The sequence below is a fragment of the Neomonachus schauinslandi genome, chromosome 5 (assembly GCF_002201575.2).
Source record: "Neomonachus schauinslandi chromosome 5, ASM220157v2, whole genome shotgun sequence".
NCBI classification, from domain to species: Eukaryota; Metazoa; Chordata; class Mammalia; order Carnivora; family Phocidae; genus Neomonachus; species Neomonachus schauinslandi.
Window position 1 is genome coordinate 114,829,252 of NC_058407.1, and position 26,870 is coordinate 114,856,121.

The following is a 26,870-nucleotide window of genomic DNA, read 5'->3' on the forward strand; positions in this document are numbered from 1 at the left end:
GATCATGACCTGAGTCAAAGGCAGATGCTTAACCGACTGAGCCACCCAGGTGCCCCAGTTAATGTTATTTTATTTCATACTAAAACCCCCCTGAGGACAGGTGTTACCTCCATTTTACAAATGAGTCAAGTGCAGCTCAAAAGTTAAGGTCAGCTCCTGGTCATACATCTGGTAGGTAGCAGTTGAGGAGGTGAAGTCTGTCTTATTATAGTCTAGGCTCTCTTTCAAGAAGGAATGGTTAGAGAAGTAGGGAGAGAACCAAGAGAGTCGTAAAAGGTACCCAGGACGAGAGGGACCTTATGGAGTTGTTAGCCTATGAGATGTACTGAGAGATGAAGGATTCAGGGATACCCCTCGGATTGAACAAAGTCTGAGGGGCACGGGTGCTACGCCAGCTTTGCATCAGGAGCTGGTTTGTTGTGGGATGCGGCCAACACTCATTTATTGTACCACCTTCCCAAGTTGTGTCTTCATTGAGTATATAGGTGCTAGCTTCTGGTTTCCAGAAAGAAGGAGAGCGCCATCATCTTTTTAAAAACCAGATGATAGTAAATATAGAATAAGGCTTTTGTGAAAAGTCTTCCCTTCATGATCTCATAATTTAAATGTACCAGTGTTTGGGAAGATGATGTAGTTCTGCCCGTGAGTTATTGCCGCTTAGACAGGAAAGGGAGGGGAAGATTGGATTTGCGGCTCCCATCACTGCAGGGCTCTGGTTAACGGCGCTACGGAGCTGACAGGAGCTGAGTCAGAGGAGACATGCAGACTGTGCTATAGGCAGCCATGGCCCAGTTCAGGATTTTCGACTGTATGATCAACCACAATTGGAGCTTATTGTGCAATCTGTACTGTGCATGGAGTGGTCAGGTTTGTTTGATAAATATATATATATATATAAATATATATGTATTTTTGCTTTTCAATTAAAAACTGCTATAATGTATAAACTAGAAAAAAGAAATCAGTGAGAATGCTGGATATAAAATCAGTGTCTTCCTATACCAGTGAAAAAGTAATCTTTTAGACTGTTACTTTTTGTTGAAATACTTGCTTAACATGGCGTATCTTGACTCTGATCATCTGAATTTCTCTCCAAGAATTAACTCTTCAGTTGCACGGATGAGACTTTGTAGAGCTTTAAATGGTGGGGGAGGGGTAGTTACAATGAATTACTTAAAAAATAAAACTAGGAAAAATTAAAGCAATAAAATTGTAAAACAAAGTTAAGTGTTCTATATTTTTAGAGATGTTTCATATTGTGTTTATAGGAAGGTAGGCAAGATTTTGGAAGAGTTGCTTTTTAGCCAGCTTTTCATCTTAAATGAAATACAGTTCTCAATTTCTTTCACTATGGGATTAAATGGAGTTCATTTTTTAACTTATTCTGTTCCTGGACAGGCTTTTAGGAAATAGTTATTTTGCAATAGAGAAACTTTGCTGGGTATATTTTTTTTATGAAGGTTGTCATATGCTTTTGAATTTCCTCCCCTAAGAAACAAAAATTCTTATTTCTCCCTTCAACCTTCAATCAACATTGTTATTATCAGGTGCAGACTGCTTTTTTAAGTCATAAATAACATCGTACATATTCAGCATAATAGCTTCTCTCACAAAACAGATACCCAATGGTAGCTTTGTTCTAGTTATCAATGAATCTTTAAAAACTATGAATTAATTACCTTGTAGGGTTATTAATCACTTTGTGGGTATTCGTTTTCCTTTTAAAAACGTTCTTTAGTATTGTTTGAAATTTAGAAGAGAAACTAAAGTGTTGAAAGTAGTGAATGATAAATGAAATGTAACCTCCCCCCCCCACCACCCTGCCGAAACACAGCACCGTTTCTCAGTTCTCCCATAGCCACGGCATGCACAGAAGTTTATGAGACATGGATTTAGTTCCAAGTGGGACTTTTGGGTGTCTAGTACTTTACTTTATGTCCTATTCTGTCTATTCAGGAATGGTGAAAGGATATTTTCATAGTTCAGGTTGCATACAATAAACTAACATATCAGAAATTAGAGATGGAGAAGGTCATTTAGTCTCTATTTCTTCCAGCATAAGATTGATTCCTCAGTGCACTTTCTAGTTCTCTCCTAATGGATTTACATTACCGTAAAAATATGGATTTTGAATGGCTACTTAGAGAATAAAAGAAGATAGATACTGCAATTATCTTTGCATGTAAAATTCATAATATCAGGAACTTACCAAAGCTGAAACTTAAAAAAAAAATTGAGTACTTAGGAACTGGTTTGCAGTTATTACTAAACTTATTAGTTAGAAAACTTTCTAGTTTGAGGTCTAGGACCTTGTCAAGACTTCGTTCTGGCTAATCCCAAAGGAATATTTGAGTTGTGACAGAATCTAAGGATAAGTTGATCCAGTGAGCCAGCAGTAGAAAGTGCCTTTGGACCTGCGTTGGCTTGGGATTTTGCAGGATTGCTGTGGCTGCCTTCCCTGTGGTTTACATTCAACAATAGGCCATTTAGTTGCTGACATCACTCAGAAGAGTTTGCAGAATTTAGCATAAAGTAAAAATGGCATGCGATCACGTCTCTTGGGGCCTTTATGCCAGCACTTAAAATATTTAGTGGAAGACACAAACTCAGTGCTTTGGGGGCAAGGTGGCAGGTTCCATAAGAGTGAAGAGAATTGAAAAGAATCAGGTATAAAACAACAGGGGCTGGTGGAGACTGTGGCAAACTGGAGAATCAGCTTCGGGAGATTGATGCCCTGTTGGACCTCCTGTTGTCCAATCATTTAGTTTTCAAGAGGAACTTAAATTTTTTTTGTGACTTCGTCCTAATTTTTAAGTGTTGGGGACTCATTCAAATTTTTCAAAATACCGGGATCTCAGCAAAATACATCTATTGCCAAATGTAGCATGAGGCTTCCAGGTGTGTAACTTCTGGTTTCCAGAAAACTTTAGGGCAGAAGTTGATTTTATTTGAGTTTTACTACTGAAGCTAAGCAGTGCCCAGGGATGCTGCTGGAAAGTTTATGATATAGGTAGGGAAGTGTGGGAGAGAAATAAGGAGTAAAGGAAGCGGCAGGGTAAGGAGCAAGGGAGGCAGACCGAAGGAGCAGCAGACCCCATAAGTGATGTGATGGGAATGGGAGGGCGCCACAGTGGGCACGGTTCTCAGTTGGCACTTCTTGGGCATACTGCTGGGGAATTCTGATTGAGGGTCTCTTTACTTCTGCACTGCTGTAGGGAGGCAGCATAGTGCTATGGGGAAGAATATAGACTTTCATGCCCAAGAGTTGGATTCAAGGCCCGGTGCTGTCCCTGGCTCTCTGATGGCCCTGGCATTACTCCCTCACCTCTTCTTTTTCATCTCTTGAGTACCTTCATCGGTGAATCTTCAAAACTGCTGTGAGGATTAAATCTGATGACCTGGATCCCGCATTTAACACAGTGCCTGGCACCATGGTACTTAATAATGTTTACTATTCTTATTAATATATTCTAGGCTGATGCATATGTATGAGGGTGAATATTGTATGAGATCCATATTGGAAATAAAAAGATGGGAGTAAAGAGGTCCCATTAATTTAATTTTTTAAATTATAAGCAAAATTATAAAAATTGGAAAATATAAATTGATTTACCTAGTTCAATTACTCAAATACAACTCTTGTTAATATTTTGATATGTTTACTGCCGTTTTTTTCCTGCCCGCATAATGCTGTTTTCCTCTGTGCATGTATATTTTATAAGTTGTAATCATAGTATGCACAAATTGCGACATCATATTTAATGGCTGCATAATATGCTAGCTAGAGAAAAAATATATATCTAGTATAATCATTAAAATATCTTTAATGTTTATTATCTATATAATAGTACATTATCATTATAATGTATTTAATATTTTATGTATTACACTATCAATAATTTAATCATGTAACTGTTGCTGGACATTTAAATTGCTTCCATTTTTTTGCTATTATAAATAAAATATGGTGAATACCTTTGTGATTAAAATTGATTTCCTGTTTAGGATTACTTCCATAGGATACCATTTCAGAAGTGAAATTACTGGGTCAGAGTGATAATACTTTTATTTATGTATTTGTCTATTTATTTTTTAGGGTGATAATACTTTTAAAGGATAACTTTTATGAAATACATTTCTATATTAAGAGATATATTATCTTAGAGAGTAGAGTGTTCTTTTATAGATTATAATACTGTCAATTCCCACAACACCATTAGGAAGAGCGGACCCTGTGTTTCTCTCTTTTTTCTGCCTTGGTGTATGAAATTTCAGATGTTCTAAACAGGATTTAGAACCAGAGGCAGAATGTTGGGTGATAGTGGAGCTCAGTCATACAAGAAGTTGGGCAGTAAGGCTTCACGTATATGACATATCCGATAACCCAGTTCTTGGTTTTCCCTCAGACCCTGTGACAATTGATATTGCACGGCCACATATCTAGGGAACTCCAAAGGACTACTGGGAAGCGCCAAGTGCGGAAGACCCTGGCATTATCGTTCTCTGTATACATTTGTAGAGAGCCTATAGTCTGTTTTCAGCTCAGCAGCCAGTCTGATCCTGCTAAACACTGGAACATGTTACTCCATGCAAAGCCCCCCATAGACGGCCTGAGTCAGTCAGCATAAAAGTCGAGGGCCCTGTGTGATTTGCCCCCCTCCTCCATCATCTCCACGACCTCGTTTCTACGGACAATGCCCACCTGCACCCCCCCCCCCCGCCCCGTCTTCCCTAACCACACTGGACTCCTCGCTGTTTCAATCCCAGGGCCTTTGCTTACTGTTGCCTCTTCCTGAAATGCTTTACTCCCAGGCCTCTGCATGGCACTCCTTTTCATTTTCTTGAGGTTTTTACTCACGTGTCCCCTTCTCAACAGTGTTCTGTTCAAATTCGTTGTAAAATGTTACAAAGGGAAAAATAACCATACTGTTAAAGAAGATACATTTTTTTTTCTTTGAAAGAAGATTGTAAAAATGATTGGAAACTTTAATTATTTATTAGAAATAGTCATTCTGTGTAAGTTCATTTCAGGGAAGAAGAGCCAGAGGAATCTTGGATTAGATTCTTTGAATTGGAAACCAGGAGATGGCCATACTGATGACCCAGGTGTACATTTTTCATTTCTTCCTTAGGGAAACCAAATGGAAGACAGAAAGAGAGGCTGCAGAGAACTTTTTAATTTTTATTTATTTATTTATTTTTTATTGCTCCCCCCTTGAAGCTCCTTCCTCTTCTCTAGCTCCTCTCCTTGCTCCTTTATTGTTAAGAAGCAGTTGGTAGGGTGCGGCTCACTTTGTTCCTTCCAGCTGTTAGAACAAGCTTCTGCTTCTAACACCAGTTGAAGGAGTTTAAATTGATAAGCTAGGAAATTGGGAATAGGCTTTTTGACACTTAAGGTACCTTAAATTCTTGCTACTCTTAAGTGTGATCCACAGACCAGTAGTATCTGTAGTATCTGTATGGCCGGGAGGTTTGTAGGAAATGCAGATTTTCATGTCCCACCCCAGACCTATAAAATCAGAATTTGCATTTTAACAAGATCCTCTGGTGATTCTCCTACACATTAAAGCTCTGCCTTAAATGATGGAAAGAGTTAAATGTGGTTTTGTTTTGTTAAATGTCTTTTTTTTAAAAGATGCTTAATTTAACTGTTTTTCTTCAAATATTACTTTATGTTGTATATTCCTTTAAAAATTAAGGGAAATGTAAAGTATTATGGTGTTATCACTTACTAGATTATTTCAGTAATTATACTTATAAAAAATTCTAAGTGGTTAATTGCTCCTTCTTTGTTTTTTTAACCAGGGAGCCTGAAAATGCGGATTCCTGGTTAAGGACCCCGAGGGTTTAGTTTTGCTAGGCAGAATAGTGTAAATTGACTTTTGTCTTGGCTTGACCTCCAGGACAACCCTCTGCGCGGCTTTGTGGCATGCATCTGAGTCATCTCTGTCCTCGTTATGCTCCCTGCTCCCGTCTGCACAAATGGCCTTGTACTAGAGGTGCGGTGGTGCTATCAGCCAGGAAGTAACCCGGGAGAAACTTGTCAGCTGGCAGGAGGAATAGGGGATTAGCAGAAACACTTCCATGTGTCGGGATACACTCACCTTGCCACAATGCACAGAGGGCTGACTTTGTGCAGGTAGAGGCTGGGAATTGAAGGAAAGAGGCCTCTCAGTCATCGTGAGGGGAAATCCAAGCAGACCACGGCTACATTTCCATCAGTAGGACTGGAGAACCACTGACCTAAAGCTTCAGAACTGTGGCTGTCAGAATTATTGGTCTAAGGCACAGAAGGGAAAAAACATCTCTATGCCCTATGCCTAGCTCCGTAACACTGAGCCCCTAAAATGCTGCACAGTGTCAGAAGGAGCTTTAGTTCAGTGTTTCTTGAGAGATAAAAATAGCTAATGTTTGATGGATACTTACCGTATGTATGTCAGATACTTTACATAGTTAACCCGCTGTAAATCTTTATAACAGCCCCGTCGAGATATGATTTTCACACTCCCACTTTACGGGAAACAGATGAAACATGGGGTTCAGTCACTTGCCCAGGGCCACACACAGCTAAGAAGCGCAGAGCAGGATGCAGCCCAGGGAGTCAGACTCTGGAGCTCTTGCTCTTCACGCTCACACTCGACTGCCTCTTTCCTGAAGGATATCATATAGTGTTCAGTGCATCGGCTTTCAAAACTGGTAACTCTAAAGCTGTATTAAGAATGTAGAATAAGTGACAAAAAATATGTATGTATATATTTTCAGTTGATGGCCAATTTCGGGAGTGATGGACAGGAGTGGACTGAAAAAAAAAAGGGCTAAGAGGAGTAGGGAGAGGGGAAGAAAGGGATAGGAATGTCTGGAATGATAGATACACGGTACTGAGGGGGAGATAAAAGGCTGAAGAGAGCAGGGTAAGACAGGTAAGAAAACAGAAGGAGGGAGAACTGGGTTTTGCAGTAACTATTGGTGGCTGTGAGTTTTAGGTGCCTTTTGTAATGTGGGTTAGTTGATGAGTCACTTAGCTCTTCCTTTGTTCTGATACTGAAACTTTAGCGTTGCTAATATGCATATACATATATGAATATACTTTGAGTTGGTGATCACGTTATATAAGCGAGGTAATTATAAACTGAGCCTATGTGAGCAGAGCTTAATGTTGAAATAAAATTTTAAAAAGCAGCATCATTGATGTCATTTAACAATATGTGTAATTGCTTCTGAGCTGAAAAGTGGTTAAGATGGAATGGTAAGCAATTAGTTTAACTATGTAGTTCATATAGATGGTTAACATTGAGCCAGCTGCCTCTGGATCAGTAACTAGAGGGCCCAAAAGCAAACTCTGTCATGCCCATGTTTGGCCTAGATATTCTGCCTGGGAGCTCTGGCTGCTGGGTCAACTCAGGTTTAAATGAATAAGAAAGACAAAATAGAACTCTCTGAAGGAAAAGACAGATTTGTAAAGGACAGACTAAATGGTGTATGGTTGAATGGAATGGCGTACTCATCTGTTTTGGCCTTTTGATGATAGTTGGACTTGATGACAGGGAGAAAAGCACTAAAAATAATAGCTTTTGAATGTTACCTTTCCCCACTTTTGGGCGAAACCATTTGCTTGAGAAGTCGGATGGTCCGGTGCAAAGAGCGGGCTTCGGACTAAGAGTAGAGGCTGCTGCATGCTTGATGTGCTCTGCCAGGGCTTGGTTGTGTGATTCTGAACAAATCCGCTAATTCTCTGGACTTTAGCGTTCTTATCTGCAGACGATTAGATGATTCCAGGGCTGCTTTCTTCCAGTTCTAACAAAAAGTGATTTTTCGAAAAGCAAGATATGTCTTACATGCCGCTATAGATTTGAGGAATGAAGTTTTAGCTCCTGTGTTGTGCCAGGTTTATTCATGATTGAGGGGGAACATTGCTTATGTAGGGTACCATTCATGGTGACTTTCAGTTTAGGTGATGAATGGGAAAGTCTGTCATTTAATACAAACTTAACGGTAGGTGCGTTGAAGTGTGCAGTACCCACTTTGCCCAAGAGTGTCCAAACAGAAACAAATGTAGGAGCTATAGAATTTCCTAGTTTTATCAACATAGTGCCTTAGAATTTTCCCCCCCAAAATGCAATACATAATCCTCTCAAACTCTAGGTTGAAGAATATAGTGTTCAACGTTTTGGCTTTTAAAATGGGAATTATAAAGCTGCATTCATAATGTGGAAAAGCGTACTTCCAATTGATGGCTGATTTAGGGAGTACTGGAGAAAATGTTGCCTGAACAGGGACTAATAGGAGCAGGGAGAAGAAAAGGTGGGATAGGAAAGTGGGGAGAGAGATGGAAGAAAAGTAAGAAAACAGAAAGCTGAGTAGGGTCTCTCTCTTTTCTTTTCCTCTTGTGGGAAGGCATCTTTTCCTTTATTGCCCCTGTTGTCGCACACCCCCTCTTGCCCCTTCGTCCATCTTCCAGGAGCTAATAGCTTCAGCTGTCCCCCTTTGCTGCCTTAGTGAGGTTTGTCTCTCTGGGACATTACTCCTGTCTTCTGCAGGGCCGGGTGAGAGCCAGTGACAGATGGCCCCAAGGAACAACCTGTTTTATCACCTATCTTTGCAGATTCTGGGTTAGGCCCCCTGGATGCCATTCTAATTTTGATACTCATTCCTGAATTTTTCTACTTTGACTCTCAAAGTTAAATGCTGCTTCCTGGGCTCTGCTGTTCTGTGATCCTGTCATCCTCCTTGCTCCTTAAGAAGCCCAGGTCTAGACAGAAGATACTGCTGTCAGTGCGGCCTGAATGGGATAGACAGCACCATGCTGCCCCGAGGAGCTGATGATCCACCTGCATCAATACCGTCTCAATTGCCTTGGTAAATGCAGTGTCCTCGGGCCCTCCCGAGGACCCTGGTCAGCTGGTTGGTTTTCTGGTCTGACCCACTAGACCTGTCTGGCATGCCCAGTTCTCTGGTCTTGAGATCCACCCCTTCTGTCACAATCAGTGGTTCTAGTATCTATATTTCATTTAATATGGGATATCACGTCCGCCAAGCTTTTTGGAGCCATCCCTGTAGTGTATCCCAGCCTCTCCTGTCTTATTCCTTGCCTCAGTGTTAAATCCTGTGTCAAGTAAAATGCCTCATCTTAACCATTATCCAGCTTCCTATGCTACCCTTGATCTGACACCCAGCTCGACTCTCCCGGATAACCGTGTATATTGGCCTGTAGCTCCTTTGGCATATAATCCTTTCTCTTGTCTTTTCCTTCCCTTTTTTTTTTTTTGAGTCTTATTTTTAAGCCTTATTAGTGGGACCAGAGCAGCTTTAGTCTAGAGCTAATTTTGCCCCATTGGTGAGACAATATACTTGGGAGTATTTTACCTGGTGCCCGTGACTTAGGGCGTTTTCCCTGCTCTGTCTGGTGGGAGTTGGTGCTCTTCCTATCCCAGTGGGAGCTGCAAGGTTGGTCCCTCCAGTTCTTCTCCTGGCTAGTCTCCTCATAAGGGCTCACTAGTCCTAAGCTGAAGACTGGGTGGAGAGGACCCGGACAGAGCTAGCTCCCGGCGAATGTTCAGAGCTCCCTCCCTGTGCCACTTTCTTGTACTCCTCCCTGTGACCTCTGGCCACCGTGGCTACAGTGAACTTAGGGAGGCCACCAGGTGTGCCACGGCCTTGACACTTTCTCTGTGGTACGCTAGGGCAGTAATGCTCATTTTATTTCTTCTTCTTTTTTTTTTTCCTGCAATCACTGTCCTTTGTTGTCTGATGTCCAGTGTCTGGGAACCATTGTTTCATGTATGTTGTCTAGATTTTTAGTTGTTTTAGGTAATAGAATGTGTTAGTTATCTACTGTGGAGAAATAGCTTACCTACCAAATTCAGTGACTTAGAATAACAACATTTATTATCTCAGTTTCTGCTGGTTAAAATTCCAGGCGTGGCTTCACCAGGTCCTCTGGCCCAGAGTGTCTCAGTGTCTTACGAGGCCACGCTCAGGGTCAGCCAGAGCTTGCCTGGGGAGGGATCTGCTTCCAGCTCACTCACGTGCTTGCTGGTGGGATTCAGTTTCTCACAGGCAGTTGGGCTGTGAGGGCCTCAGTTCTTTGCTGGCTGTTAGCTGGAGGCTGTCCTTGGTTTCTTGTCACCTGGGCCTCTCCAGAGGGCAGCTCACACGATGGCAGCTCACAAGATGGCAGCTTGTTTCATAAGAAGGAGCAAGGGAGAAGAGCCGGAGTGAGGGTGCGGGCAAGACAGAGGTCACAGTCTTTTGTAATCTAATCTTGGAAGTGACATCCCATCACATTTGCTGAATTCCTTTCATTAGAATTCACCAGGTCCAGCCCACACTCAAGGGGAGGGGGTTATCTGTAGGCAAGAACACCAGAAGGTGGGGATCACAGTTCTCTTTCTTCTTTTGTCTTTCTATAGTTGGGATTGATTATAATCCATTTCAGAATTGGTAAGTATGTTGGGGATCCCCCCCAAAACCTTCTGGTTTGATGATGTGCTCAGAGGACTTACAGGATTCCTCATATTGCAGTACTAAACTATGGTTCATAACAGCCAAGTACACAAAGCAAAATCAGCAAAGGAAAAGGCATATGGGACAAAGCTCAGAGAAAACCACACAAGCTTCCAGGAGTCTCCCCAGTGGAGTTACACACGATACACTTAATTCCTCCAGCATCAAAATGTGATAGTATGTGTGAAATGTTGTCTACCAGGGAAACGCATTTAAGATAAATGACCTTCTGCCCGGCATGGACCCAAATTCCAGACTCCCAGAAGGAAAACAGGTATTCAGCATAAGCCATGCTGTTTGCACACACAGGTTAGACACAGTGAGCCACTTTTATCAGTTAGGGAATGGTGGGAGCCCCCTCCTGGAATCAAATACTCAGATGACAATCCAGGACCTACCTTGTAAGCAGGCCTCTCTTGAGGATGGCAGTCTCAGGCCTGCTGGGTTAACTCTTTTCTGCACAGGAGGGAATGGGAATTTATGTTAAGCTTACCATAAATAATGGTAATCAGTCAAAATACTTTGTTAAATTGATGATTCTGGGCCTTTGCCTAGCAGTGAGGGAGAAGTGATGCTTTTTCGGGCCTTGAAATTAAAGGACCTTAATTCAGGCAGTAATCCTACTGTGTAGCCAGCTTAGAAAACAATGAAGTTTCAGTGGTGCATTGATGTACATCCGTTGCTTCCACAAATATTTATTGAGTACCTGGTTTTTACCTGGCTTCTGTGCTAGATATTAGCTATAAAATGCTGAGCATGTACGTCTGTGTTCTTGGAGATTATAATCAAGTAGGGGAGACAGATGTAAACAAACGAAATAAGTAGTAAGTAATACAAATATAAAAAATAAGTAATTACAAATATAAAATTTCCTTTATGGGAAAAGAAAATACTCATTTTCTATTGATTCAATACAGTTTTTTTATATGTACCTGCTTTGTGCTACTGTTCTGGTGTGAACAAAACAAAATTCCTGTTCTTATGGACCTAACATTTTAATGGTGGGGGCGTGGAACAGAAAATCAGTCAGTCGATCAATCAGGCAAGCAAGCAAACGTGTTTCATATTGGGACAAGTGCTATGAGGAAAAATAAAGGAGAATGGAGTGATGGAGAGATAGATAAGGTGGTCAGGAAAAGCCCCTCTGAACAGAGTAACTTCTCTGAATAGATGATGTGTAGGCAGAGTCCTTAAGGAATTAAGTAGCAAGCCATATAAATATCAGCACTCGGGTAGAGGAAATTGCAAAGATAAAGCCCCTAAGATGGGAAAGAGTTTGGTGTGTCTGAGGCTAGTGTGGCAGGAGCTGGTGAGCAGGGGGGAGAGGAGGTAGGGAATTAGGTCAGAGCCCTATCCAGGACCAAGGTCATGGAGGGTCTGTAAGAGTTTTGGATTTCCTTTCCAAGTGTGATGGGAGGCCTATTGTAGGGTTTTTAGCATGACAATAACACAATCAGATTTATGTTTTCACAAACATGTAAACATTTTTAAAAGAAATATAGCAATACACAGCATGCATAAATCATAAATACATAGCTTGATGAATTTTACAGAGTGATCACACCTGTGGATCATTGACCAGATCAAGCTATAGCATATTATCAGCTCCTTAGTAGCCTCTGTTATGTCCCTTGGGGTCATTTTTCTCTCCTTTAAAGATAATCAACATATATTGGTTTGCCTGTTTTGAATTTTATGAATGCTGTCACATTGTATGTACTCTTGTGTTTGACTTTTTTAACTTAGTATTATCTTTTTATTGCTTGATTGATTTATTTTTTTAGAGAGAGAGAGGGAAAGCATGTGGGGGGGGGGCTGTTGGGGGGAGGGGCAGAGGGAGAGAGAATCTTATGCAGGCTCCACACCCAACGCGGAGTCCCACATGGGCTTGATCTCATGACCCGAGATCATGACCTAAGCGGAAATCAAGAGTTAGATGCTTAACCAACTGAGTCACCAAGGCACCCCTACTTAGTGTTATCTTTGAAGTCATCCATATTGTTGCATTAGCTATAAATTTGTAAAATTTTATTTATAGTAGTTCATTGTATGTATATACCATGATTTATTTATCCATTCATTTGATGGACATTTGGCTTGTTTCCAACTTTTAGCCTTTACAAATAATGCTGCTATAAATGTTTTTGAACAGTTTTATATGTGTGGATTTCTGTTGAATCTATATCTAGGAGTGAAGTTATTGGGACACAAGATACACACATTTTATGGCCAAACTTTAACAGATACTATAAGCAGTTTTTCTAAGTGGTTGTATCAATTTATACTCCCATCAGCAGTATCTGAAAATTCTTGTTACTCTACATCCTTGCCAATAATTGATTGTCAGTTAAAAAAATTTCTTTTAGGTATTTTGGTGTATGGTTAGTAGTATCTTATGGTTTACATTTGCATTTGTCTGATGACTAATGAGGTTGAGCATCTTTTCTTAGCTTATTGACCATTTGGATTCCCTCTTTTGGAAGTATCTGTTCAGATCTTTGGCCCATCATGCACTAGCTCTGAGAACTTGTTACCTAATATCTTTGAGTGTACTGTTAAAAAATCCATAAAAATGGACTAATGTCATCCAGTTTTCAGTTCTTTGAGTAGTTTCTATTTGAATAACCAAAGCAAGTTAGTATCAATCTCAGGTCTTCATTTGTCAGAAGTCCTTAAGAATCACTTTTTTTTTTTTTAAGATTTTATTTATTCATTTGAGAGAGAGAGAGAGAGAGCAAGCAACAAGCAGGGTGAGGGGCAGAGGGAGAAGCAGGCTCTCCACCGAGCAGGGAGCCAGATACGAGGCTTGATCCTAGGACTCTGGGATCACGACCCAAGCTGAAGGCAGACGCTTAACTGATGGAGCCTCCCAGGCGCCCCCTTAAGAACCACTTATTAAATACTTTACTCATTGACACTATCTATTTGAGTATAAGATCCTGACAGAGAGTGAGTGGAAAATCAGTTTTCAAAAAATAGGACTAGTTTATAAGAAGATAGACTCTTATTTCTTCCTGTGGAAATTATAATTATTTAGTCAAAATTTGAATTAATTCTACAACAACAGTATCAATATCATCAACAAAAATCTGGAAATGATTTGGGAGATGGTCCAGCCAGGTAGTATTTAAAGAAATGCCCTGTGGCATCAATGCAATTATAAATACTTGCATTATAACCAAAGCAAAGGAGTGTAAAGGAAGTAGAAAGGCCTTCTTTTAATATATAAGTCCTTTTTGGTTGTTCAGGCCAATCTGAATGATTAATGTTTCTTATTTCTAACATAAATTTTTAGTAAAATTTATGGTATGTTGGATTTGTATTTTTTATGAGTATTGTACGTATTTTGTAATAGTTTAAGATCCTCCTTGTATGATATGCAGCAGCTGGTGTATATGCCTATTTAAAAATTGTAACAGTTTGCATTTTTAAATGGCTTTAGAGGCTTTAAATTGTTTTATCTTTGCTTTTCTGATATACAGTTAAATCATTTCTGTGTTTTAGCTAATTAAAGGACTTTTTTATGTGAAAATATTATCTATTAAAAATGATCCGGGCGCCTGGGTGGCTCAGTTGGTTAAGCGACTGCCTTCGGCTCAGGTCATGATCCTGGAGTCCCGGGATCGAGTCCCGCATCGGGCTCCCTGCTCAGCAGGGGGTCTGCTTCTCCCTCTGACCCTCTTCCCTCTCGTGCTCTCTGTCTCTCATTCTCTCTTTCAAATAAATAAATAAAATCTTTAAAAAAAAATGATCCAATTTATAGTTTCCAGAAATATGTTGAAAGGCAGTTATATTTATAGGTCATAAATTATGGAGTGATTAAAATAATTTATTGCCTTCCAAAAGACTTTATCCCAGAGTTCCTTTAAATAAGAAGCTCTACCAGTGCCTCTAAAATGTGGATAAAATACTTGTTAATATTTAATCATAACTTTTTGTGAACAAATTATAAAACAAGGACCTCTTGCATTTGGAATTTTTTATGTAGCTGTGTTTTCGAAATAAATAAAGCACAATTGAGTTTGACCAAGAAATAGTGACGCATTTGAATGGGCATATGCAGAATGGACATTACTACATTAGGAATTGGATGGCAGCCTACTTGCTCCATCTCTAAGCCCTGTCTTCCCCAGGGGACTATGGATGCTGTTAGATCACGTCATCTTGTTTCCTTTGCTGGACCTTGCAACTCAAAGCTGGATGTCTCTGCCTGAAGTTAGGGTACATCCCAGTGCTCAGATTGCTCTGAACCTGAGATAGTTTGGCCCTCCTTCCTTGAGCATCTTGTTGTCTACTCTTTGAGATCTGGGGTCTGTTTCCCGACATGGTCGCTTTTGAGTTCCTATGTATTTTAAGCTCTCTTTCTAGTTCCCAGGGATTTGGCTTTGATTTCTACAACCATGATTTAAGCTATTACTGTCAACCCTCATTTATAGTCTTGTATGAGAAATGTGTTCTGAACTCCAATGACGACATATTCTTTTGTAATTCAGTCTTAAGCTAGAGATTCTGTATGTTTTTTCCATTGTTATTTATATTATAGGTCTTTAAGAATAGGATGTTATATGCAAAGATGTTTAGTCTTACTACTAATGAAAGAAACAAAAAATTAAAATAAGAAAACATTTTTCATCATAGCATATTTGCAAAGATTAAAAAATGACTACCCATCGTACGCGGGAATATGGATACTGCAGGCTCAGAGTTGTCAGTGGGTTTGTGACTTTGTTCTCTGTTGCATAGATAGCACTTTGAAATTTTTTATATAAAACTAAATCAAACTGTTTGAGCCAGCAAATCCATTCTTAGAAATTTATCCTAAAAACTACTCATGGTTTTTCATAGGGATTGTCTATAAAGTGGTTGTAATAGTAATAATGCTAATACTAATAGTGGAATAAGAAAGTTTAATGAACAGCATACAAACCTAATAAATAAATAAAATAAATAAATAATAAATAAATAAAATGTGGTTTATTCATGTAATGGAATATTATGCAGCCTTCAGTGTGCAGATAAATATATTAATATGGAAAGACATTCGTAACGTATTAAATAAAAATAAGTAGATTTGGAGAACATTTTTCTAAAGTGTATATTTGTATATATTTACATACGAAAAAGTCTGGAAGGAAATATATACACCAAAATATTGATGTCAGTTTTCTCTAGAGGAGGAATGGTAGATGAGTGAAATTATTTTCTATTTGCTTAGCTTTATTTTCTAATTGTCTTTAGTGAACATAACATATATTATGTGTTTAATAGACATAAATTATGAAAGGAAAAAGAAAGATAGGTTACCCATTAGCTGTTATCCCCAAATTGCTAAAACAGTGTATTAATGGTGTAGTGTAGTGGAAAAGTTCCAGGATTAGGAGACTGGAAACATAGATTCTAGTCCAAACTATGTCACTAATTAGCTATGAGACCATTGGCAAGTCTCTCCGGGCCTCAGTTTCTGTATTTGTGAAATAAATTGGTTGAACTAGATCTCTGATTTATAAGCTCCTTAACAGACTATTGTAGTTTCTGTAGAACTAGCAGAATGGAGCAGGTTTCTGTATAAACTCTCCCTGCCCCTCTCCCCCAAACAGAGCAACTCTATATATTTGATACTCTGTTTTAGGCCACCTTTCAACCAAAGGTAAGGGAAAGAAAAAAAGTACCCTATTTCTAAGATTCAGTAATTCTAAGTACTTTTTATGCTACTTCCTTTATGCTTCACACCATCTTCCTATTCACTGGGGTACAAGTTCTTGGAGGGCAGATCTTACCTTATGTATCAGGATGCCCTTGCGCTCCTGGAAATATCAGACTATGATAGGCTACATTCATTGAGAGCTAGTGAGGAAATGAATGCTTCATGTCTGATGTGATACTCTTTTCCTGACCTACTCTACTTCAGTTTGGACCCTAATGAATAGTTCGGGCCACCAGTAATTGTGTAACTTTTGGCAAGTTACCTAACCCCTTTGAGACTCAGTGTTCTATTTTATGAAATATGATGAGTGACCAAGTTGGATTATATTATCTCTATGTTTCCTTCGAGCCCCATCAAATTTTGTGCAATTATATAGTCTCCGTAGTTCAGTCTAATGAAGTTGAGTCACCTACTAACATTCGTTGCCAGTGTGGTATCATTGATAATCCTAAATTAACTTAGATTTGGAAAATTTAGTTGTATGTACATTTAACAAGGTGAGTCCCTGACATTCTAGATCATTATAGGGCTTCAAATAGTAGAATCACATGATATGGGTCTGACCTTCTATACCTATGTCTTCTCTAGACTGTGTACATGCTCAGAATTACTTGTATCTGCTCAGAGGGGACTGCATTATTCATTGGTAGTTAAAATAAACTGAAATTTAAGCTTAAATTGGAGATTCCTGTCTGCCCAAAGGGAAGGGATATAATTGTTTTTAACCTAAAAATAAAATCTGTTCTCTGATTCAGAGTAAACAAGATTTTATTCATATCAAAAAATAAGTAGCTTCTGAAAATAACTCATGTTAATAAAGCTTCTTTATAAGAAAATATGTGTAAAAATAGACATCTGTGTTTGAGTTTATGTGTATTTCTCTATCTTTGTCTATTTGATATGAAATAAAGCTGTGTGCATTTACTGTCTCACTTGAGAAATACGGGGAAAAAAGTGAACAGGAGCAATTCCACAGCAAAATTTTAAAGTAATCATTTTATTTTATATTGTTCTTGTTTGATGTAAACTCTACTCATTTCATTCTTTCTGTCAGGTTTCGCTGGGTACTGGAATAAGACATAGACCCTCTCCTCAGGAAGCTGCTCAGTGATTAAGAAGACAAATGTATAAACAATTATAACATGGTAGGCTATGCTCTACAGTAAGGGCGCTCTGTAGGATAAAGAGCCTGGGAAACTGCTTCAGATTACTGGAGAACACTGGTTGGGGAGTTCTGCTGCAAGGTACTTAGGCACTGACAAGGGAGTGGACCATTTGGCACAGATGGAATTTTCAGAATACAACCTGTCAAGCAAGGTACATGCTACACAACATTGAAGGCTGATCTGGGAGAAGTTATTAGCACTCACAAGCATGTTCATTATAGAAAATCTAGGAGTTGTGTAGAAACAAGAGGAAACTGGCCCTAGATTCCAAAGATTGTGTGTGTGTGTTTAAAATAATTTTTATCATCCTCTGACTTTTTTATATCTTACTTTTTTCCCTTAATGTTGTATTTTAGGGCATGCCGTGCACTTCCTATGCAATTAACAGTTTTTCATAATCATGACTTCAGTAGCTACATCATGATTTTATTTAACCGTACCTTTCTGTCACTCTTGTTGGACATTTAGTTTGCAGTTTGAGTGAATGAACATCTTATTATATGAATCTTTGCCGTTGTCTCTTATTATTTTGCTAGTGATTAGGTTAAAAGGTACAAAATTTAAATCTCTTGATAAATATTGCCAAGTAGGTTTACAGAAAGGTTGTGCTCCCAGGTAGAAGTGTATGGGAGTTTTCATTTGATTCCATCTACTATAACCCTGTAGGAGCATGTTGTTGTTTTGTTTTGTTTTGTTTTTGTAGGTGGGAGGGGCAGAGGGAGAAGGAGAGAGAATCTTAAGCAGGCTCCACGCCCAGTGGGAAGCGGACATGGGGCTTGATCTCATGGCCCTGAGAGCGTTACCTGAGCTGAAAGCAAGAGTCAGACGCTTAATCAACTGAGCCACCCAGGCGCCCCTGTTTTTAGTTTTTTTTCTGATCAATTTTAGTGTAGTATCTTTTTTTCCATGTCCTTCTCTATGCGGAGAGAATATTGTTAATAAGAGTCTCAACTAAACTTTAGATTAGTAAAGTAATTCCCATCAGAAATCCTTAGCAGAAAAGTGTTTTGGAAATTCAGGATCTTTCCTTTATGATTTGAAAATCTCATGAAATGAAAATTTAGTAGCTGATTAACTTCATGTTTAAGAAGACAATTCTAGCAGTATAATACTGTATTTGGAAAAGAGAGAGGTTTGTTTCTTGCCCTAAATGATCAATTCTGTCCTTGCATATTTATGATTAATAGATATTTTCTGGCAAAATAGCAGCAAATGAGGAATGTAACTAAAACTATGTTCCTTGATTTTGGTAGATATGTTTAAAAGGCAATGGATTGTAAATTTTCAGTAGAGCTCAGATAGGCTTTGATGGTATGGGCAAAATGCTGGTCCTTGTATAAATTGTTTTAAACTGCGAATATTTGCGTGATATAATGCTCTTGTTTTATTGTTTGGATGTGTGCTAGATGTGATTGACCACTACCGTATTCTTTTAACTGTGCATTTAGTAAATGATTTATTTCTTTCCATTCTTTGGTTCTCTCCTGCTTTTAGGGAGTTCCATATTTATTAAAATGCAGGAAAGGGAAAAGCAATTAAGCAGAAATTTTAGGAGAAGTACATGATTCTGTGCTCTTTTAGCCTAAATAAATAAATAAATAAATAAATAAATAAATAAGTTTATGTAAAGCATACATAAATAATTTTGGCATTCCAGTTATCAGTCATTATTTGGTATAAGTCTGTTCATACTATGCTCAGAAGTGTTCAACAGTCAAACTGATAAATTTCTGTGAAGTATCATTTTTCCCGGGTATTCAGTTTGGAATTTTGCTTTCTGTAAAATCTAAATTATCTAAGGCTTTATTAAAAAGAAAATGCTTGGGGGTGCCTGGGTGGCTCAGTAGGTTAAGCCTCTGACTCTTGATTTCAATTAGGTCATGATCTCAGGGTCCTGAGATCAAGCCCCGCATCATGCTCTGCACCTAGGGGGGAGTCTGCTTGAGAGTCTGTCTCTTCCTCTGCCCTTCCCCCTGTTCCCTCTTGCTCTCAAATAAATATTTTTTTTAAGAAAAGAAAATGCTTGAAGTATATAGCAGGTCATTCTTCTGTATGGATTTAAATATGCCATGTAACGTAAGGAGAAAATTTTAATAGATTAAATAAATACTTGAGTTAGTTTAATATGTACTTAGTTTTATTTGCTATTAATAAATGGACTGATGAACTTTTTAAAAAATGAAATATTATTTAGAAGTCCTGAGTGTTTTAAGGTTTAGCAAGCATTCTTTGTATGAAAAACTTAGTCCCAGGTAAATAATTCAAAATTTCACTAGAATGTATAAGAATCAGATTGGGTTATTTTACATTTTTGGATAGAGAGCTGTTTTTTAGAGAAAAGATCTCTACAATTGGAGTTTTATGTTTTATGACTGTGGGAAAGTCACTTTACTTCTCTGAGCTTCATTTTTAAAAAACGTAAATTTATGCCTCTCAGAGTTGTATTAACAATTAAATATGGCAACACTGACGACACGTGGGTGAGGCTCTGTAAATGCTCACTAGATGTTAGTTGAACTTTTAGCATCATTTATTCTCATATTTAACTGTAGTTAATATTTGAAGAATTTTTGGTATAATGATGTATTTTTAAAGATTTTATTTATTTGAGAGAGAGAGAGAGCACATGTACCCGCAAGCAGGGGAAGGGGCAGAGGGAGAGAGACAAGCAGACTCCCCGCTGAGCATGGAGCCCAATGGGACACGGGGCTTGATCCAGGACCCTGAGATCACAACCTGAGCGGAAGTCAGACGCTTAACCTACTGAGCCACCCAGGTGCTCCAAAGATGTATCTTGAAGTAGAACTGTTTCCACTCTATAAAGTGGAATTTAGGCTTTCATTTGTTTACGAAACAACCCTGCAATGTGTGCAGTGTATACAAAAATACTTTATAAAAACATTTTTCGTTTGATTTCTTTTTCTCTCAAACTGTGGAGCCATAAGTATTTTTTTTTAAATGAGAGATGAGTTCTAAATATTTCCAAAGATAGCACTAGGGGAGTATGAGTGAAACTTTGAGGGGGAAATACTGAGCAAAGTCTGAGTGTGTTCAAAGGGAGATAGTCTCCTAAACCATACGTCCCTCTTGGTGAAGTAGGCTTATAGGAATAAGCTATGGTAGTCTGCTTATGACCATTGTCCAGATCAGATTTCTGAATTACACATTGAAATTTACTATATTAATAACAAGCCATCTTCTGGCATTAAGTTATAAAGGTAAATACCAGGTAAATACCATAAAGAAACCATCTAAATAGTATGTAAACCTATGTAAATGCCTTAAAGAAAGCAGGTAAATCCTGTGTAAATACTTTAAAGAAACTATGGTATAAAGGATGTCCTTCCAATGGGGAGATGTTCTTAGAGGCTTTTTTTTTTTTTTTAACTGTTACAGCAAAATAACTGGGAAAAGCCCTATTTCCATTTATAGGATAATGGATAAATAAAATGTGCTATATTCACAGTGGAATTTTATACATCAGTGAAAATCAGTGAACCACATCAGAGATTGGGTAGCTGTTCATCAACCCTTTTCCTCCTCTTTCTGGCCAATAGTTTAGTCACATTCCCCAGCCTCCCTTAATTACTTTGATGAATATTTTAAATAACAGAATTAGAAAGTAATGTCAGAGACTGTTGAAGAAGAAAAAAATAGATGCAGAGAACATGCCAGTTAGATTCAGTCATACTTGCTTCTGGAATCAGAGTAGTAAGGAAGAATTCCTTCAAATTATAAGGAAAGTTTTACAAATGCTAGGTGACATATGAGAATTTTCGTTCCAGGTATTATTTTGAAAGCGATTTCTCTGTTTTAGCACAGGAACTCAGACTTTTCCCCTGTTACCACGAAGACCTTTTTTATTTGTCACAAGGAGAACCAAGGGGGGAAATTGTTATCTAAACCCATCAGCACTACTGATAAAACAACCCAGAGAATATACCCAGGAAATGGGTCTGAATGGGTCACTGGTTATGAAGAGAAGTATATTCTCATTTTTACCATCTTGTCATTTTATGAGACTGATATTATTGTTACCAGGTTATATGTGTTATAAGTAAATTAGAAATAACTTTTCAAAGTCATAATAGTTTAAGCTATTAAAAATTTCTAGAAATTTCACAACATTCTTTCCACTTCTTAAATTTATTTCAGATTTTAAAATAGCTATCTTTTATGAGAGCGAAGTTGTAAAATTGAGGAATTAAGAATTTGTATCATTGAAATGTTGGGATCTGAAAAATCAGAGAGAAAGAAACAGAAGTGAGAAAAGTGCATCTAGGTAAAAAATTACATTAAAAACCAGAACTCTGAATAGGAAAGGAAATCACATAAAAAAAAAAATACTAGCTGAGTCAAAATAATCATAAATGAAACCATTTAGGCACAACAGCAGAGAGGACCCATATCAACAGTCAGCCTAGATAGAAGATACTATAGGAGTGTCCAAGTAAATAATAAACTTAAAAATTAAGAGTTATATTTTAAAAACTAAGTCCAAGTGTTTAATTTGAAATATTTTAGACCAAAGTCATCTAGATTTTTCAGTTTCTTTGGCCATCATCTTTTATCTCTGAAATAATAAGATATCTACTGAAAAATAGAATTAATTGTTAGAGAATCACATCTAGATACATCTAATATTCACCATCAGAGTAGTTCCAGTTATCCTGGATTGGCAAAAAAACAAAACAAAATAAAACAACTTTAGGAGAACTCTATAAACAGAAGCTGCAAGTAAAGGGTTGGCAAGCATACTTAGCATATTAAAAAAACCATTCGAGTCTTTTAGCTCAATTGGAATTTAAATAAACAAACCCCTAAAAACATCGTATTTCCACATATGTTGAAAAACTTTGCATGTCAAGGAAGCCCAATATGTGAGGAATAATTCGGTATAAGATTAACTCTGGTATTAAGACTATAGAGGAAATACTTTAAAAATAAGCAGTATCTAGGGGTGCTTGAGTGGCTCACCCAGTTAAGCATCCTACTCTTGGTCTGGGCTCAGGTCATGATCTCAGGGTCATGAGATTGAGCCCCGAGTTGGGCTCTGTGCTGGGCATGGAGCCTGCTTGGGATTCTCTCTCTCCCTCTGCCCCTTCCTCTCCCACTTGCGCGTGCTCTCAATAAATAAATAAATAAATAAATAAATAAATAAATAAATAAATAAATAAAAATAAGCAATATCTAAATGATCATTGTGGTTTCTTTTCTGCTCATGACATAGAGCAGAAAGAGTAGGCTAGCTCGTCACTTACTAGCTGTTTGTTTTTGACCGTTTACTCAACGACTGTGAACCCATTTCTCCATCAGACTTGCTGTGATGTATGTAAAAATCTAGTAGGAAATTTAGTGGATATTCAAGATTTTGTTTTTCCCTTCAGACAAAACTGTTTTATATACTGTTCTCCTGAGTATCTGAAAAGTGTTTTCATGTACATTTTTGAGATAAGCCATTACTTATTGGTCACCTCTGTGGGTTTTTTTTAAAAACAGTTATCTCGTGCTTAGTATGTGTGATGTACTGTTTTAAACACTTTATGAACTTTAACTCATTTAATCTTAAGAAGCATGTGAAATAGGCACTATTATTATCATCCTCATAGTGAAGATGAGGCACTGAGGCACGGATATGTTAGGGAACTTGCCCAAGGTCCACAGCTAGAGAATCAAGGACCCAGGTAGACTGGCTCCAGAGTCCTTCCCCCCCCCTCCCCACACACACATGCCATCTCCCTAAGTGATGAAAGAAAAAACATCAAGCCAGATGACAGCCATAACTGTGAGAATGCTTCAAATATGTAAAAGGAAAAAAAAAAAATCTAAGGACGGAGACATTCAAATCTTGTGTTTTCTCAGCAAGTGACATCTTAAAAAGGCTTTACTTCAGTTTTAAAAAGTCTGGCCCTAAAATAAGGAAGAAAATCTTACTTTAAACAACTGGTACTAGTAACATTGTCGGTGGTAAGATGAAATAAAACATTTTCAAAGAAGTAGGAGTAGGGCTCATAATCTTAGGTATATGATAGAGTCAATATTAGAATCTTTTAAGGTGACCACAATATGAATGCTTTTGTATGCTTTATCATGAATGATTCCTGGAATATACTAGGAAGCTATCTCTATTCTACTTAAAGTACAAGTAGGTACAACAGATAGCTGAGGGGTTATGTATTTATTGTGTGTACAGGCATTCTTTCAAAACTCTCATGTTTACTTTCATGACAGCCCAGGATAACATTTAGACTTTGTACTTTTTACCTGAGCTTTTTAAAAATATCTTTATTGAAGTGTAATTTACATACTATAAAACTTACCTACTACTGTAAGTGTACATTTCAATTGTACTGAATTTATACAACTGTGAAACTTTGATCACAGTCTACTTTTAGAACATTTCCGTTATCCTAAAAAGTTCCCTTGTGCCAGTTTGCATTCTCTTGTGTGAGGTTTTAATTTCCTTTATTGTTATATGATTGTTTCCCCCTGTACCTTCTTTCACTCCTTTAGGTTGCTTTGTCTAATTGTTATATCTGGGTTTTACGGAGTTAGTTTTTGGCCTTTATTTTGGCTTCTTTTAACCTTGAGTTATTATTTATTCAATCAAGTGACCTTGTTATGAAGTCTTTTAAGGGGATCAAATGACAGTTCCTAATCCACAGGAATTTAACTGCTATTGTTCTAGTCGCTTTTTTACTTCTTGCATCTGATGCTGTTAGTACATGGATTGGTGCTCACGGTGGGGAGGTGAGACATGTGGAGAGGGGCATGGATTAGGGGTCTTCTTAGTGGAAGGATCTGTAACTGCTGTGTCCTTCACTGTGTGCCCGTTTTTTCCCTTCTTATAAAATGCAACAGATCAAATGGCTCTGTGGGTAAGTAGAAGAAAGAGTAGAGAAGGCACATATGTGTATTTCTTTTCATCTTCTCTATGTGGAAAGAAGTGTAACCCTCCCTTCTGTCCTGTAGGGAAAAGATAGGAGGCTGGAGAGGATTCAGTGTCATGTTCTGGGAAGATGGAATAATAGAAACAACAGAACTGTGTTGCATTCAAAAAATCTTAAAAGTTTGTAGGGATCAAAAAAGAAATTGCTTATTCTTCTTCGTCTCGTCCTCGCCATTTTAGTGAAGAACTCAGTAGAACAAGACATAGCAGGCTTAGTTCAGAACTTGAAGCATGAAATCATAATACAAGAGGGTTATCTCTATATTCAAAGGAAAAGAAAAGAAAACTTGAAAATATTTGGGAGCTGTGGGGCCAAGTCATAATAATGCACTCAATATAAAATTAATACATGTACAATTTTTAAAGTGCTAAAGTCAGAGTCCTGCAGGAAAATGAAATTTAAAAATATAATAAATTAGAGAGCTATTGGGGAAAAGAATCTGTGCAGGCTACAGAATAAAAGAGATGAAAAATAATATGACATAGAGGAGATATTCTAGCTTCAGATTCAGGAAATCATGATTTTAATTCTTGCCCCGATATTAACCAGCAGTAATCTCAGATAAATCATTTAACTAATCTGGGCCTCAGTTTCCGCATGTGTAACATGAAAGGGTTTATTGATCTTAAGTCTTGAAGAGTCTTTTGTGCTTTACAGTTATATAATGAGATGGCAACACATGAAAAGATGTTGCTTATTAGCCATTAGGGAAATGCAAATTATAATCACACTACCTATCACTGCACGCCTGTAGCAGTGGCTAAAATAAAAAATAATGACAGTACCGAATGCTGTCAAGGAAGCAAAGAAACTAGATCACTCATACATCCTGGGAATATAAAATCGTATATTCACTCTGGATAACAGTTTGGCAGTTTCTCACAAAGCTAACCATTGCAGTTACCTCTGACCCAGCAGTTGTGCTCTTGGACATTTATCCCGGAGAAATGGAAATTATGTTCACACAAAGCCTGTATATGAATGTTCATAACCTGTTTATTCATAGTAGCCCCAAACTAGAAATAATGGAGATGTCCTTTAAACAAACTGTGGACATCCATACCACGGGGTACTACTCAGCAACGAAAGGGATGAGCTGTTGACACATGTGGCAACTTGGCTGAGTCTCCAGAGAATTATGCTGCGTGAAAAGAGCAGTCCCAAAAGCTTACTGACTATATTATTCCATGTATATAGCCCTTGAAATGACAAAATGATAGAAATATGGAACGGAGTAGTGGTTGCATAGGGTCGGGGACTGGGTGAGGGGTGAAGGGTGAGGGGGGATTTGCTTATTATGAAAAGGTCACAGGAGAGATTCTATGGTGATGGAACTTTTCTCTCTCTTGACCCGGCGGTGAATATACAAACCTATACAAGTGATAAAACTACAGCGTAGAACTAAACATAAACAGGATACGAGTAAAACTGCTCTGGATAAGATGAATGGATGGTATCCATGTCATTATCCTGTTGTGATATATACTATAGTTTTCCAGGATGTGACTCTTGAGGGAAATTGCGTAAGATTAAGGAGATCCCTCTGTGTTATTTCTTACAAACACACGGGAATCTATAATTATGTCAAAATAAGAAGCTTAATTTAGAAAACAAATTATGTATATTTTATTTACCCTCATATCCTCACTGGGTGGAACAGTGTTGGATACATAGTAGGTGCTCAGTATTTATTTACTGAATAAATTGGGGGGATGGCTTGTGTGCGTGTGTAAAATGATTCTCTCATTTGATTCACAAAAGGAGGATCCAGTCACCACTTAAATTTTAACTATTTGGGTAATTCAGCCCCAAATAATAACCTTTATCCTGAAGATTTTACCTAATCATATGATCACTTTGAGACTCAGCTTGACTCTCCCATGTTGATGTTTGCTGTTACTTCCTCTTTCTAGCAAAATCCCTAACTCCTAGAAGGAAGGATAAACTAAAATTCATTTATGATAAATTAGCTTCAAAAGCACAGGCTTCATAGATGGCTTCAGTCTTGATTATGGTAGCTGTATAAGTCTTGAAGTCTTGTACTGCAAGTACACCAGTTTTGTTCTTTTTCAAATTTGTTTTGGCTATTTGGATTCTTTTCATTTTAAAGTGAATTTTAGAAACAGCTTGCTAACTTCTAAACAAAAATCTCCTGGGATTTTGACTGGGATTTCACTGAATTTCTAGATCAATTTGGGGAGAGTTGACATTATAGAAATACAGAATCTTCTGAATCATGAACATGGTATAGCTTTTCATTTATTTAAATATTCTTTTAGGGCGCCTGGGTGGCTCAGTTGGTTAAGCGACTGCCTTCGGCTCAGGTCATGATCCTGGAGTCCCTGGATCGAGTCCCGCATCGGGCTTCCTGCTCGGCAGGGAGTCTCCTTCGTCCTCTGACCCTATCCCCTCTCAGGTGTTCTCTCTCTCTCATTCTCTCTCTCTCTCAAATAAATAAAAATAAAATCTTAAAAAAAAAAAATAAATAAAATAAATAAATAAATATTCTTTTAATCTCTCAGCAGTGTTTTGTTGGAGTTTCAGTTC

At 38.0% G+C, this 26,870-nt stretch overlaps 1 protein-coding gene across 1 annotated transcript in view; it reads left to right on the forward strand.

Annotated features, from left to right (window-relative positions):
• ARHGAP21 (Rho GTPase activating protein 21) overlaps nt 1–26,870 on the forward strand; it is a 128,293-nt gene that overhangs the window by 27,684 nt on the left and 73,739 nt on the right.